General features: G+C 38.3%; 1 protein-coding gene across 1 annotated transcript in view; it reads right to left on the reverse strand.

Annotated features, from left to right (window-relative positions):
- Ano3 (anoctamin 3) overlaps nt 1-15030 on the reverse strand; it is a 306379-nt gene that overhangs the window by 41667 nt on the left and 249682 nt on the right. The gene's annotated exons all lie outside the window — the stretch shown is intronic.

The following is a 15030-nucleotide window of genomic DNA, read 5'->3' on the forward strand; positions in this document are numbered from 1 at the left end:
TGATTGCTCCAGCTAGCCTCAAAACACTGAATATCCTACTTCAGTCTTCAGACTGCTGCTGTTAGAGACATGAATTCATGTACACAGATAAAACTAATTAAGAAAAAGAACAAAGTAGAGTAGATACATTACTTGGCTAGATCCTCATAACAACATTGTGGTCTTCCCCAGGCTTGCATTTTCTGTTATCACAGGAATTTTAACTCCTGTGGTTAAGCAGTAGGGAGTTCAGCTTGTATGACCATTCGCGTTACATAGTCAGTTTGAAGTTAGCTATCAGCACAAATGAGAAGCACAGGGACTAGAAATGAACTGACAAGTAGGCTGAGCAAAAACAAACAGAACCCTGAGCAGTTAGTTCCCTGGTAGAACTGTCTTATAGGTGACTATAAGGAAACAGTGGTTTGGGATACAGCGGGGCAATTGCAGTGAATCCACAGCAGCTGAGGTACATAAGACCTCAGCAGGCTCAGGCCAAGACAAAAGTCCAGCATGAAGCACAGAGGTGGGTTCCTGTAAGGAACGGAGGAAGCACTGAGTGAGTGAATTCCTGGGTGAACCTATTTTTGACACGAGCAAGGCCATGCAAGGACTCTGAGACCAATTGGTCCATGGTAAATTGGCAAAGACATTACTCTTATAGGCCAGGTTCAAGAGAGATGGGAAAGCTTTCCTCAGGAGTATGAGTATGAAGTTTTATGAAGGATTGATCAGTGTGTAGGAAGCCTAGCAATTACAGCTTCTGCCTCCTGGATGTTTACAGCCTGAGACTTCTAACCTACTGAGGCATCAGCTAACACTTCCCTATGTACTGTACCGAATAGACATGAGGTTCTGGGCTGTGGTGGTAGTGATTGGAGAATCCCATCCAATGCCAGCTTCTTTGTATGTGTGTCTCTGTGAATGCCCTTTCTTCATCTCTTTGCAGGCCCTAGCCAGCATTTCAGGACCCAAGCCTGAAGGGAAGTGATAGGCACCCACCCTTAATTAAGAGACAATTGACCATTGAGAGCTTCTAGGAGAACGAAAGTCAGTTTCTGTTAAGACTGTACCTGATAAGTTGAGCACACTCCGGTGGAAGGCCCCATATCAGTCTATAAGGGCTGCACAAATTATATTTGATTGGATTAAAAAAAATATACCAAGTTGAGTGGGTACAAAAGGGTGGAAGATCTGGGAGGAGTTTGGGAAAAGGGTAAATAATACTAAACCATATAGCACGAAATTCACAAACACCTAAAAAATACTTTTAATTAAAAAATGAAAATTTTGGAGAGAGACCAGCTTCCTTTCATTCTATTGAATTGCCTTGTCCAGCCTCGGTGTGAAGGTTTTTGCCTTGTCTTACTGTGTCTTGTATTTTGTCATGTTTGGTTGTTGTCTCTTGGAGGTTTGCACTTTTCTAAAGGGAAATGGGGTGGTGGCAGATCTGAGGAAGAGGGGAAGCAGAAGGAGCTAGGAGAAGTGAGGTCAGGGGAAGCTGTGGTCAGGGATGTATTTATGAGAGAGGTATTTATTTTAAATAAAAATAAATAGGTAATCATGGCTTGCTCTTAAAAGAGTGAAGATTTGACTTACTGGTTTACATGTTGCCTAACATCATCCCAGAATAAAAAGCCAATTTCAAATGATGGGTGTGGAAGATGGAAACACAGTTAATGCTTTTCTTCTCTCAGAGATAATAGGATTCTTTCCCCCTGGTTCCAACACATCTCTCTGCCAGTCTCTCCTTATATAGCCCAGGTTAGCCTAGAACTCATGGTCTTTTTGTCTTGACTTGGATTATTGATATGCATCACCATATCCTGAGAGAATTCCATTCTCACTAGAAGGAATAGGATGCAGAAGGAGGTTGAATTGTCATCTAGTTCAGCATTGAATACAAGGCATGGGGTGCCATGGTTCCAGCACTCCAAAGACCCATTTGACAAATAATTAAAGTGTTTGGGTGGTAGCTCCACCTCAACCCCTGGCACCCTGGCATCCCTATACCCAAAGAGCCTGGAATGTTTAGAAGGAGTCTGGTGGAAGATCCACCTCAACTTCCCTCCCCATCTCTTTCCCTAAACCTATCCCTTCAAAGCCCACCAAATACATCTTGTCCCCAAATGTACCCCTTCAAAGCCCGTCAAACACAGCTCCTCCCCTAGAGAGGCTCAAGAACACAACCACAGGGTATATAGGCGACATCTCAGAAAACAGACAGGTGGTTCTTCCAGTCTGGCATCCCTGTCTTCTTTCTACAGGGTGGAGAATCGCCTGGGAGCACTTTACCTATTAAACCTGGACTTTCTAATTTGGTCTGATTTGGTTTGCTGAGTCAGCGGAGAGGCCTTCAGGAGGCCTAAAACTTATCAGAAAGCAGCAAAGACATTTTAGTTATCTCCTGGTAATTATTGGAGGGAAGCTTGGCATGCACAGTTGACTTTGTGATCCTACGTGATTATCCAGTCTCTGAAGCAAGCAATGGATGAAAGAACACAGGAGCGTTAATGACCAAGGCCCAGACAGGGTTTAGAAGATAGGAGTGTGGGGCATTGAGAGATATGGAAATTGGAATTGGGCAGATTCATTGTCCTTAGCATCTTACAGCCTGAAAAAAATTTAATGCTCCAACTATGCCTCAGGCCATTTGCTTTAATAATACCTCTGGAATAACCATTTAACTTTACTTGTATTTTTTGAGACAGGGTCTCACTATATAGCTCTGGCTGTCTTGGAACTCACTATGTAGACTAGACTGGCCAGGACTCACTATGTAGATCAGGCTGGCCTTGAAATTAGAAACTCAGAAATTAATTTGCTTCTGCCTCCCAGGTGCTGGGATTAAAGGTGTGTGCCATCACACCTGGCTGTGCATTAGTATTTTTTCAAAGCTCCTAAAGTTTTCTAATATGCAGTGAAAGTTGCACACCATCTCCTAGGTAAAACAGTTGTACTGATAAAGAAATGAAACTGAAATCAACATCACACTTCTCGACATAGTAGAACCTTAGCACCAAAGCTGTAGACCAAACTGACATGAATAATGTCTAACATTTTGTCTCAGTTTGTAACTATATAGGAAGCACTTGTGGATCATGTAATGCATACAACCCTTAATAACATCTGTAATGCTCAATCTCATAATTATTAACAAAAGTCTGCATGTCATCTATTATATTATCATGATGTGTGCTACACAGCAGTAATGATTATTGACTAGATTAGAAATTTGGGATTTTTAAAGCTGAAGTGAACTGTGAAAGTTAGCCTACTTCTCAGATTACTACCTTTCTACCCTGGAAAGCATCCCTCCCTGTTACTGGGTAGAATTGAGAATTGAGATGCTGGCAGGTGAGAATGGAGAGCTGAGAGCAAGTTGTGATAATTGTGATACCATTGTGAAATAAATATCCTGGAGATGTGAGGAAACAGAAAAATGAGAAGAAATCAAATCCCATGGAACTCACAGGAGGGAGCCTGGAGTACAAAGACAAGACAGTGGCCCCAAATGAACACGGCAACAGGAGTGAGGGAGTGAAGAAGGGAAGGAGTGCACTAAAGCTTACTCATTAAAAAATAAAAATGCCTTAAGATAAAAAGTGTATGAAGTGAAGCCATGGTTAATTTTTAAGAGAGAGAAAAAATGTCCATTCAGGGACAGACGTGGGACAGTTTAGAAGTAGAATTGCACATAGGCATGTGTGTGCATAGGTGTATAAGATATAGTACTATTATGAATATGTAATACTCAAAGAACATGTATCATATAATAATAGTAATTGTCTGGGAGAAGTAGATCACAGAGCACATGCATGTTCTGCAGAGTACAGGCCTGTATAGAGGAGCATGCTATGATCACATTCTTTCTCTACAGAGGAACACAGATTGTTCATGTTCATCATAAGGGACCAGGCACAGACTGCTCATGGTTCCTCATTTAGAGTGAATAGCTAGAGAACAGAATCACAGGGTCATGTAAAGGAGGCTAGGGGCTGATGTGGTTGGTTTCAAGTTATTTATTTATATGGAAGTCACAAAATAGGCCTATAGTGATTGAGACCTTCCTGACCCTCTCTGTAAGGTCAACAAACCTGTAAAAATAACTCACAATACTTAACAGAGTTTCATTTGATTCTTTTCCATTTCTTAATCCATTCCTCTCTCTCTCTCTCTCTCTCTCTCTCTCTCTCTCTCTCTCTCTCTCTCTCTCTCTCTCTCTGTTTGTGTGTGTTGTGTATGTGTGTGTGTGTGTGTGTGTGTGTACACATGTATGTGGTTGTGCATACCTGTACATATTCATGCAGAGGCCAGCAGAGGATATTGGGTTACTCTCTACCTTCTGCCTTGTTTATTTGAGAAAATGTCTCTCTGAATTTGGAACTAGGCTGGCAGCCAGCAAATCCCAGCAATCTTCCTGTCTCTGTACCTTCCCCAACCCCCCTCCACCACAGATCACAAAGGGAAGGTTATGGGTACATGTGTGACCAGACCCAGCTTTTTACATACCTGCTCAGATCTGAGTCAGATCTAATCCATGTGCAGCACACATTCTTACTGCTAAGCTATCTCTCCAGGCCCTGACCTTGTTACCGTTTTCCATGCTAAATGGTCTATAAAGGTTTGTTAAAATGACTTGAGCTTCCAGGGGTTTGACTGTCACTCCTTGTCTTGTGCTATTTGCATTATTCCAGGCTTTCACGTTATGCTACATGGAATTTCACTGGGATGGGGGAAGACTCAGTCACTGACCAGAGACTCCCTCTTTCCTTGTCTGTTTCATGGTATCAAGTTCTATTTTATTTTGGAAAGAAAAATCTGCAAACTACTTTACTATATTTCTAAGGCGAAAGGGGTTTTGAAAAGGTAGAGGAAAAGGATGGAGTCCAATTCCAAATGATGCTAAATATGTCTGTACCTGGAGAACAAAATGAAATTCCAGGTATTGTATTCATCAAAGGAGATAAAGCCTTGGGGCCTTCTCTGTGGAAAGCCCATCTGAAGCAGGCCGATTCAGAGCAGCAGACTGCCAGTTTGGACCTCACCCAAGCGCAACTGAAGACCTTCCTTTATTCCTAGGATTTATTTTCGGTAACATCCTCAAGCATAAAGTGTTTTCCCTGTGCAGTATTGCAACACCATTACACACAGGGTAGAATTAGAGACCTTGTAGAGCAGGTTCTACACTTAGAAAAAAAAAGGCCATGAATATGGTACGCTTCCATGGGGTACATTCCTGTTTGTTTCTAAGCTAACATCTTATCGGGATGCAATAATGGCCTAGAGATAGCTTCTGGTCTGGAAAGCCTGTGAAAGAAGAATGTGTGTGAAGGGGAAGATCTGAAGGCTGACCTCAGCCCTGCCTACCTCAGAGAAACATACCTGGGACTAGTCTAGACTTGCTAGTCTTAGTTCAAGCTCTTTCTCTAAGTTCACATTTAGTGTCTCACCCACACACTACCATCCTCTCTCATTCTCTAACATTAAGTAAGAGAGAAGATGCTAAAATAGTCAGTCTTGCTAAGTTCTGGAACTATCTACAAGTTTCTGAAATCATTAACTGCTTTTTCCCTACCTCTTAGGAAAATCCACAGAGAATTAAGAAGCAGGAGGCTGAAGGAGGAGGGTCACTGAAGCCCATGATTTGAGCAGATATGAGGTGAGAAGAAAGAGAAGGAATGGCGGAGGAGGGGAGATAAAGGAGAGATGGTAGAAGGTGACTGGAGGAAGAAAACTCACTACAATCTTGACCGGCAAAGACACCCAAGGATTTGAGCTTTGAATCCCACTCTCTTCTATGGTAGAAGTAGAGAAGCAAATCCAGCAAGTTATCCTCTGGTCTCCACATGCATTTCTTGGCATAGGTGCAAAAGCATACACAAACACACACCCCACACACAATTAATTAATTAATTAAATGTAATAAAAATAAAAAATAAAACTAAGAAATCTTCTGTGACTTAATTTGATTTTTGGAATTTCTATATTAAGTAGATATTATAGTACCACTTATTCAAATTAAGATGGGTACTCACATTTTAGTTACTAAAATATTAAATGTGCCTATAAATGATATAAACATGTATAATATAAATGTAAACATGACAGCTTTTTATCTTTGATTTTTTAAAAAAGATATCATATTTTAAGTGTGTGTGTGTACATGTGTGTGAATGCACACATGTATATGCATATGAGCAGAACAGAACCAAAGAGAACGTTTGATACCCTGGAACTGGAGTTATAGGCAGTTGTGAGCCACTGGATGTGGGTGCTGGGAATTGAGGTTTCCCCAAAGAACAGCAAGGGCTGCTAAATGCTGAACTATCTCCCAGCCCCTACAGTGCATTCTTATCAAACAAGTAAAATACTGTTAAGTATAAGGCTGCTTTTCCTTGTGTTCCTTTCTCACTTTACCTTTCATCTATTTGATAGAGTTTCTGGTTAATTTTATTTGACTTTTTTTTTTTATTACAAATGTAATACCAAGCAGAAATAACTGGATCAAGTCTTTTGTTGAAATCTAGTTATATTGGGGTTTGTGCCAAATGAATTTCACTTGTAGAGAAGCACACATAGTCATCGCTGTCCCATTAATAGACAGCAACTATCGACATAGGCACTCAAGTATTTTTCTTAACAGTGTATTTAAGACTTGTATCTTAATGATGCTCAAAGGCATGATCACAGCAGCTGTTAATTTATAAAGAAAAAGGAGACATGATTTAAGCTTTCCACCTCCATCTATTGTTAATATCTGGAATAGCTGTGCCTCCCAGAAAACCGCTCAAAATTCGAATTCTTCATTTTTCCTAATTGGCAGATGTCAGCAACCTAAACATTATAAAGTATTTACTTTTTCTACCTTTAAGATTTTGTCTGGGTCTGGATGTAGTAACATAGTTATAACATACTGAGAAACATAGAAAATGCCACAAAAAATTACTAACTTCTTTTTCATAACAAACACAATAAAATATACCTTGATCAAAGTCTCATCTTTAGAATACCTATGAATAGTAGTGCCCTGGACAAAGAGCATGGGTTAAATTAGGAATCTTCTGGGCTTAAATGATGTCCGTATTCTTTTCTGAATGTATGGTCTTGGATAAATTAAAAAATAGCGAATTTCCATTTTGCAACTTAAAATGAGACAAATAGACTTCATAATGCTTTCTGGAAAATAAAGTTATAGGCAGTTTGTCAGTGGTCTGTTTCTGTTTAATGGACTTAAAGGGTATACTAAATTCTAATTACTGTTTTTAGACTGCTAGTTGTTACACACAAGAGAATTTGTAGCCAAACATTTTGGTTTCCAATCCATACCTGTATTTCACATTTTCTGCTTCTTGATATAAAACTTAAGAACATGCAATTTTTCAAGCAATAATTGATCTACTCAGTTTGCTGTGTGTAAAAGCATCCTGCAAACATAGCTACAATCTTGACTTTCTTCAAATAGGGGATGGCAGAGTGGCCCCGAGTGTTTCTGACAGCAGACAGTAGGACTATGGAGTCAGGATATGCTTAGTTTGTGCGTAGGAAGGCACATATATGTGCTATACCGGCACTTTCACATGTTGCCTAATTATTTCAAACTGTGCTCATGTAGTAAGGGATCCTGAGGAATGTTGTTGGCATTCCTATGTTGAGTCTCTCAGGAGCCATGCCAGGGCTTGTGTGGTTGTCTGCATATCCTCCATCGGCTCAGCACAGACAATGCACAGACAATGAGAGAGAAATTAGCTTTGAAATGTACTGAGCTTTGAATGATGGAATTTATAACAATCTTAAAAATTGCACAATACATTCAGCATTATAAAGTTGAATATGTTTTATACTATCAATAATCAAAATGATATTGACTTAGACAATCTGGAGGGAAAGGAAAGTATAATTCTATCTGGTGTTCTTAAGTTGTGTTACTGACAGTTCCCTAAAGAGTCAATATTTGAAAAAAAAAAAGTCAGAAAAATCAAGACCAAAAGCATCCCAGAGAAGTATCAAGAAGTGAACTGATAAAATGTGATCTCTATACTCTGCTTTGCTGTATATTCTTCTGGAGCCTTTGACATGTGTGGTTTCCTTATTCTTCTCACTTAAGAAAATTGAGAGGGCATCTCACTTATTACCCTGTTGGTTTTGAGTCAGAGACCTAAATGACCCCTCTTGTTTCAGTCCCCTGAACGCTGGGAAATTGTTTAGATGCAGATTTCCATACAGTGTTTCCATTCTCCTTACTTTTGTGCCTAATTTTGTGTTTTGTATGACTTGTTTTCTATTCTTTAAATAGGTCTTCAAAGATTTTGATCCTTTTCTTACAAATAGCTAAAATGCATTAAAAACACATGGGGGTGATGATGGCCCATAACTATTTCCTAGAACTGAGGGTGAGACAGGAAAGCTATTAGTTCAAGGCCACCTAGGATACATAAGGAGTCCTCGTTTCTCTACTGAAACACTTACAAAATTTCCCTGTATTACCTGGACCTGCTACTCTATTACATGCTCTGCATATTTACTCATTAAGCCTTTGCCACTGTCTCATTTGTAAGAAGTTACTTTACAGGTAAGCACATTAAAGCTCTGAAAGTATAGCAAGTTTGTTGAGAATGAACTTGACTCAAGTTGCTCTGATTCCTGAGATCCTGTTACTAACTGGAACTCCAGGTTTAAAGGAAGAGATTCATGATATCGCTATGCATCACTCTTTCAGGATTCTTTCCTGATTCAGCACAGAAATATCCTTTCTTTGTAGCTAAGAACCTCTAGGAAATGAGTTTAATTAAAAACCATGTGTTTTCAATGTACTTTACAAAGGTTTTATGTTCTTACAGTCTTTCAGTCGATGAAAAGACCACTTGGCATTGTTATGTGGTGCCTGTGAACTTGATTTCAAAATCTTTTTTGGGTCATGAATTTTTGGAAAAGTGTCCCTTTCCTCCTATGCTATAGCTTGAGCCAAGAAGCCTACTAAGATTCCTCTTTAGGGTACACACTGGTGGTGTAGCTTCCTGAACCCTTTGTTATCCTCTCTAAGTATAGGTCAGTGGTGAGAATGCTCAACAAAAATTCTTGTGTGATGTAGCAGAGGTGATTTATCTATGAAACTTTTGTTTCCAATTAGAAATAAGTGATTTTTCCCCATGAGTTTCGGATTATCTTGCCTTAGGGATTTAAGAAGTTTGTTCCTAAGAGTGCTACAGCAAGCCGGGCGGTGGTGGCGCACGCCTTTAATCCCAGCACTCGGGAGGCAGAGCCAGGCGGATCTCTGTGAGTTCGAGGCCAGCCTGGACTACCAAGTGAGTTCCAGGAAAGGCGCAAAGCTACACAGAGAAACCCTGTCTCGAAAAACCAAAAAAAAAAAAAAAAAAAAAAAAGAGTGCTACAGCAAGTCCTAGCAATATTAATCTGTCATCTTCCCTGCTTCATTAAATTTATTTCTGGCTGTAATTTCAGTGAATACAATAGATCCACATAAAGTGAATGTTTGATCAATTGGGCAAGGGTTACCAAAAGATACTAGACTCTACAATGAAATTAGGGTTTAAAGGAAGAAAGCTTGGAAAATTGTGAATCAGCTGTTGTGCCTGTGCACAGAAGAATATTATGTATTTACTGCAGAGCGCAATGTAATTTTACAATGCAAAAAGCTATCCTTCCAGATTCTAGAGATCCTTGAATACTAGGAAAGTGTTCCACTTTGGAATTCTAAAGTCAGCTGGTGTCCAGAGAATTCCTAGACCTTCCACATAATCATAATGCTTTAGTCTCACTATCTTCCTATCACCAATCACAACTGGCACATTAGAGTAAATATCATTGTACAACTTAACCCTGCACCTGTTAATTACTTCAAGGAGCTCCAGATTTCCAAATCACCCCTCAACTCCTTAATGTTCCTTCCTCCAGCAAGAGAGGATTGCTCTTCTGAAAAGCCATCTTCTCACCTCCTATGGCATGCTCACTGCACCCTCTGTCATTCAGTTAATCAATAGCTAAGTAGTTTCTGCTTCCTTACATTCTTGCTCTGCCACTTGGCACTCCCCTGAATTCCCACTTTCCATAAAATACTCTCAGCTGATGGCTGTCTCTAACATCAATAATAAATGAAGAAGAGCTGCTGAAATTTTGCTCCTCATTGTGACCCAGGACCATTTTATCTCCTTCCTATAGTCACAGGTTTGAATATTTATTATTGATTCATACTTCCTTCTACCTCTGAGTGTTGTTGTCTTCTACTCCCTGGAGACACTCATTCTACTTCTCTAGATGCTTTTTAACTCATGGCTTAGTATAAATCTGACCAACCAATTTCCCAAAATAACTCATAAATTACGGTACACAGAGGCAATTGTTCCAGTACCCTGGCTTCTGTGTTCTTTGATCTGGATTACCCAAGCTGCTTTGATTCATAATGCCTTCTCAGGACAAGCTTTTGATGATCTTAAGCACACCATGATCTTAAGTCACTGTATTCACCAGTCCAATTTATTATTTATAAATTCCAACTATTTGGGTTTTTTTAGATATATTCTATTTTTATTTGCTTATTATTTATTTGTATTTGTCTGTCTGTCTATGTGCATGCCATGTGCTTGCAGGTGTCTATGGGGGCCAAAAGATTGCCAGGCAGATGTGAGAGTTTTGACACAGAAGCTAGGAAGTGATCTCAGGTCCTTTAGAAGAGCATAAATCACCCACTGAGCCATCTCTCCAGTCCTCAACAATTTCTTGATCCAGACTTTTAACTATTGATCCTGTCACAAGTCAACCATCCTTTTTTCCCCTTTGTCATAATTTCTGTCTCTCTCTTCTTTCTCTCTCTACTTATTCCTTCCTCTTGTTTTTCTTCCACCTCCTCATTCTTTTACTTCTTTTTCTACATCTATCTGTACTTATGCATATTAACATGATCAGGAAAACACAGCTTTATACTGAGCGACTTGTTTAAGTTAATGGTTATTAACTATGAGTGGTCATCACTAGCTGCCATGTTATATTACTTTCTCTTTACCCATTTAATATCTATCACCTATATTTCTGTCACTGTTTAGAACTGTGCTGCTCATCTTAGTATTAAATATGTAGCAATCAGAAGAAAGTATTCTCCCAATCATTGCTGGAGATGTCTTTCTATATGCTGTGAATGTGTTGCTCTAACTGATTGATAAATAAAATGCTGATTGGCCAGTAGCCAGGTAGGAAGTATAGTATAGGCAGGATAAACAGAGAGGAGAATTCTGGGAGAAGGAAGGCTGATTCAAGAGATGCTGCCAGCCACTGCCACCAGAAGCAAGCTGTAAGGATACTGGTAAGCCATGAACCACATGGCAAGGTATAGATTTATAGATATGGGTTAATTTAAGATATAAGAAAAAGATAACAAGAAGCCTGTCACAGCCATACAGTTTATAAGTAATACAAGTCTCTGTGTGTGGGTCTGAGTGGCTGCAGGAGCTGGGTAGACACAGAAAAACTCCAACTACAATTCATATCTGTCCTTTTAGATACAGTTGTGCCCATAACTTCTGCATTCTCAGAAGACTGATACATTCCTTACTAAGGTCAGTATCTGTGACTGATCACCCTCCCCTAGTTAACCACTAGAGGAAACAACACAGGACTGTATGTACAAATACAAATATGTCCAAGGAATAGCTTCCTTTGTTTGAGAATGTTCTCATGTAGTCCAGTCTGGCCTTGAACTTGTAAGTAAGTACTTGAGGATGACCTTGAACTCCTGTCTTTCCTGCCTCGACCTTCCAGTGCTGGGCTTACATGTATGTGCCACTAGGTCCAGGCAAAGCATAACCTTAATTGAAAAGTGAAGCATCAGGTTTCAGATCTGAATGAGCCAACAACAAGAAATGTATTCTAGGTAGAATACAGTGAATTTAAAGATGTTTTATATATTCACTTGCTTTTAATTATCACTGAGGTTAAATGCGTTGTTTACTTGTATATCCATCCACTCAATTATTTATTAATTGATACTTTGTTGAGGAATTTTTCTATACCAGTCCTTATATTATAAACGTAATCCAGTTTTGTGGACAAAACATTGATGGAAACAGACCAAAATCCCTGCTTACTCGAGTTGATCTGCTAGTATAGCAACATAATAAAACACAGACACACAATAAGATATAAAGTATTATGTAGGTCAACAAATGCTATGGGAAAGATATAAAGAAGGTGATAAGATATGTTAAAAAAGGGAGGATTACAGTTTTACAAAAAAACATGATCAGGGGAAGCCCCTCTATAGGAAAATGGAATCAATTAAATATCACTAGTTCACTCATATTTTATTCAATGAGTATTATTGACCAATTCCTATGCCAAGAGATATACACAAATTCAGAATAATTCAATCCAATGTTTGAACCCTTGTTTGGTTTCATTTTAACTTCTATTCCTGACTATACTAAGCTTCAAGTTCTGACATCTCAAAAATAAAAATGATCATGCTTGTCATTAAGTGGGCCTAGTTTATCTCTTCTTTCCCTACTTTGAAGTCATTGACTCCCCACAGGCAACTAGGGAGTAGGAGTTACTTTGTTTTACAAATGAGAGGGCAGCTTTAGAAATATGACTATACACAGTTATGAAATGAGTAAGCTGCAAAATCAGAACTTGATAAAGGAACTATGACTCAGTGGCTAAACTTGCCTCACCACGCACACAGCTGCCTTGCTGAGTATGAGAACTGAAATCTCTGCCAGAGTGAGCCTAAGAAGTCTTATACTGAATGAGCAGGCAGTGGGGCTGTATACTGGAATGCTATTCCATTAACATAGTCAGTGCATTGTTAATAGAGGGGACACTAAGAAAGAAATTGATTTTTAAGTGCTTAGGAAACAGCAGCCCACAATCATTTTCTACCTTTTGTTTACAGAAATTGAAGGGTAGATAATCAGACACAGTGGGCAATGTGTCAGGTCTTATACCATATAGAAAAATAACCAATACACTGTTTTTGAATATCTGAATACCTTGAAGCATTGTTGGGTATCATTTTTCATAATGAGCCTTTACTCCTTGTATCGCCTGAAAAATGAAAATTTAGTAAGCCCTCATTTTCTTTGCAAATTTAAGTTTATTTTGTCTTTAAATCTGTTTCCATTCTAACTTTGTCTTAGAAAATTAATATGTATTTACTTTGAAAAATATTTATTAATTATGTTGTCCTATTTCTTCAAAGCAACCATAAAAATACAGAATTTCTTTTTCTTCTGGTCATTTATATCTTACTTCAGACAACCTGAATAGAATTTATCATACAATTAATAAAACAAAATATACCCTCAAATTTAATATTCAAAATAACTTTATAATACATCCAGCATTAAATATATAATGCAACTTTTATTACAAATACATCTAATCAGGATACCAGTCAGTACTTTGTTCTTTAGTTGGCTTAGTTACCTATGCTGCCCTATTGCTTATATTAGAATGCAGTGGGTTTGTCTCACTATCAACTATACTTTACTTTTTTGTGACTAACATACCAAGAGGATCTGTTTACAAAGTAATGGGACAGATTTTGTTACAGTAGTATCACTTCTTTGAACTATTGGTTGAAATAAATGCCAAAGATGAATAGAGAATCTATCACATAAAGTTAATTCTAGTGGCTTCTCAACTTCACAACTTTCCTTAGCATAGTTATGTATTATGCATGCAAGGATGTGTTATTGCATATGTATGTGTATCTAAAAGAGTGTTTGCTTCTAGAACAGCCTTAAGTGAGATTATGAGCTACAGGGATTTGCTTTCAGATTCATAATCTATAGGAATATGTGTTCGTATTAAATTTGACTTTAAGATCAGGAAGAAGTATTTCTTCTCAGTGTGGATTATAAGTCTTAACTAATGAACAACAAAATAGTTTGAATTTACAGTGGGTAAGTACAAGATGTATATAAACACTGCAAAATGTATCATCTCATCTGGTCTGGCTATTGAAATTGTCAGTAACTGCTCTTTGGTTGAGATTCTCAGGAGAAACTAGCCTTACCTAGATGCTTGGAACTGTATCTCATGAGAATTTTTTGGAGATATCTATCATCTATCTATCTAACTATCTATCTATCTATCCATCTATCTATCATCTATCCATCTATCTATTTATTGATCTAAGCTACTCACATGTAGATTCATGTGAATAAAAAGTTTCTGGTCATTATAAAATAAACTGAATAAAAACCAAGGAATTCAATTAATATACGTTTTTCAGGTTTTGGTTTATTTCTAGATGTGCTCATAATGGGTGTTTAAATAGGACTTGCCCTAAACATGCATTCTAATCAGATGGTTATGGCTGTAGGAAGTCAATGATGATAAATGTTCTAAGCTCTCAGCTAACATCTTCAGGAAAAAGGTCAGGACAGCTTTGACCTCAGGGCAACAAAAAGAGAGTTGGAGCACAAGTGCTTTGCATAGTTCCTGCCTGTCATCAGCTATATAATTACTATGGTGAAGTCAGGAAGGGATAATGATTCCTACACACACCTAGGAGAATATCTAAGGTTACCATTTACCCAATGCTATTAGTCCATACTCAGTTCCCTAAGTTCAGACAGAGAATATCCTCACCCTCAGTAAATTCTTTTCCTAGACACTTGATAATCTGAAGATAACCAACTGAACTCTTTTTAGCCATCACTCAGCAACCAGTTGTTTGAGTGAGTTTAACTTGTTTTTCTTCATGCCAGTGTAGACACAGCTTAAATAGCCTTTGAATGAAAACTTTTTAGGAGTTTAATTTCTAATCAAACTCAGGGCCAGCCTTTGGGGTGCAGAAAATTTAAAACTATAGAATTACCTCATTCTTTCCTAAACCAATTAACTGAGCAGATTCTGTACATTCAACTCCAACCTTCAGCTCATGCATTTTAGCTGAATGAATGCATTTTAGTTTCATCTACCCCTTCATCAGATGGAAATCTAACTGTTTGTACAACAGAAATGAAGTGTAAACCTCAGGTATATTAAGCAGGACAGATTGATACCAGTCCCCAAATACTGAAGTGAAGAATA

Source organism: Peromyscus eremicus, chromosome 4 (genome assembly GCF_949786415.1).
Source record: "Peromyscus eremicus chromosome 4, PerEre_H2_v1, whole genome shotgun sequence".
NCBI classification, from domain to species: domain Eukaryota; kingdom Metazoa; phylum Chordata; class Mammalia; order Rodentia; family Cricetidae; genus Peromyscus; species Peromyscus eremicus.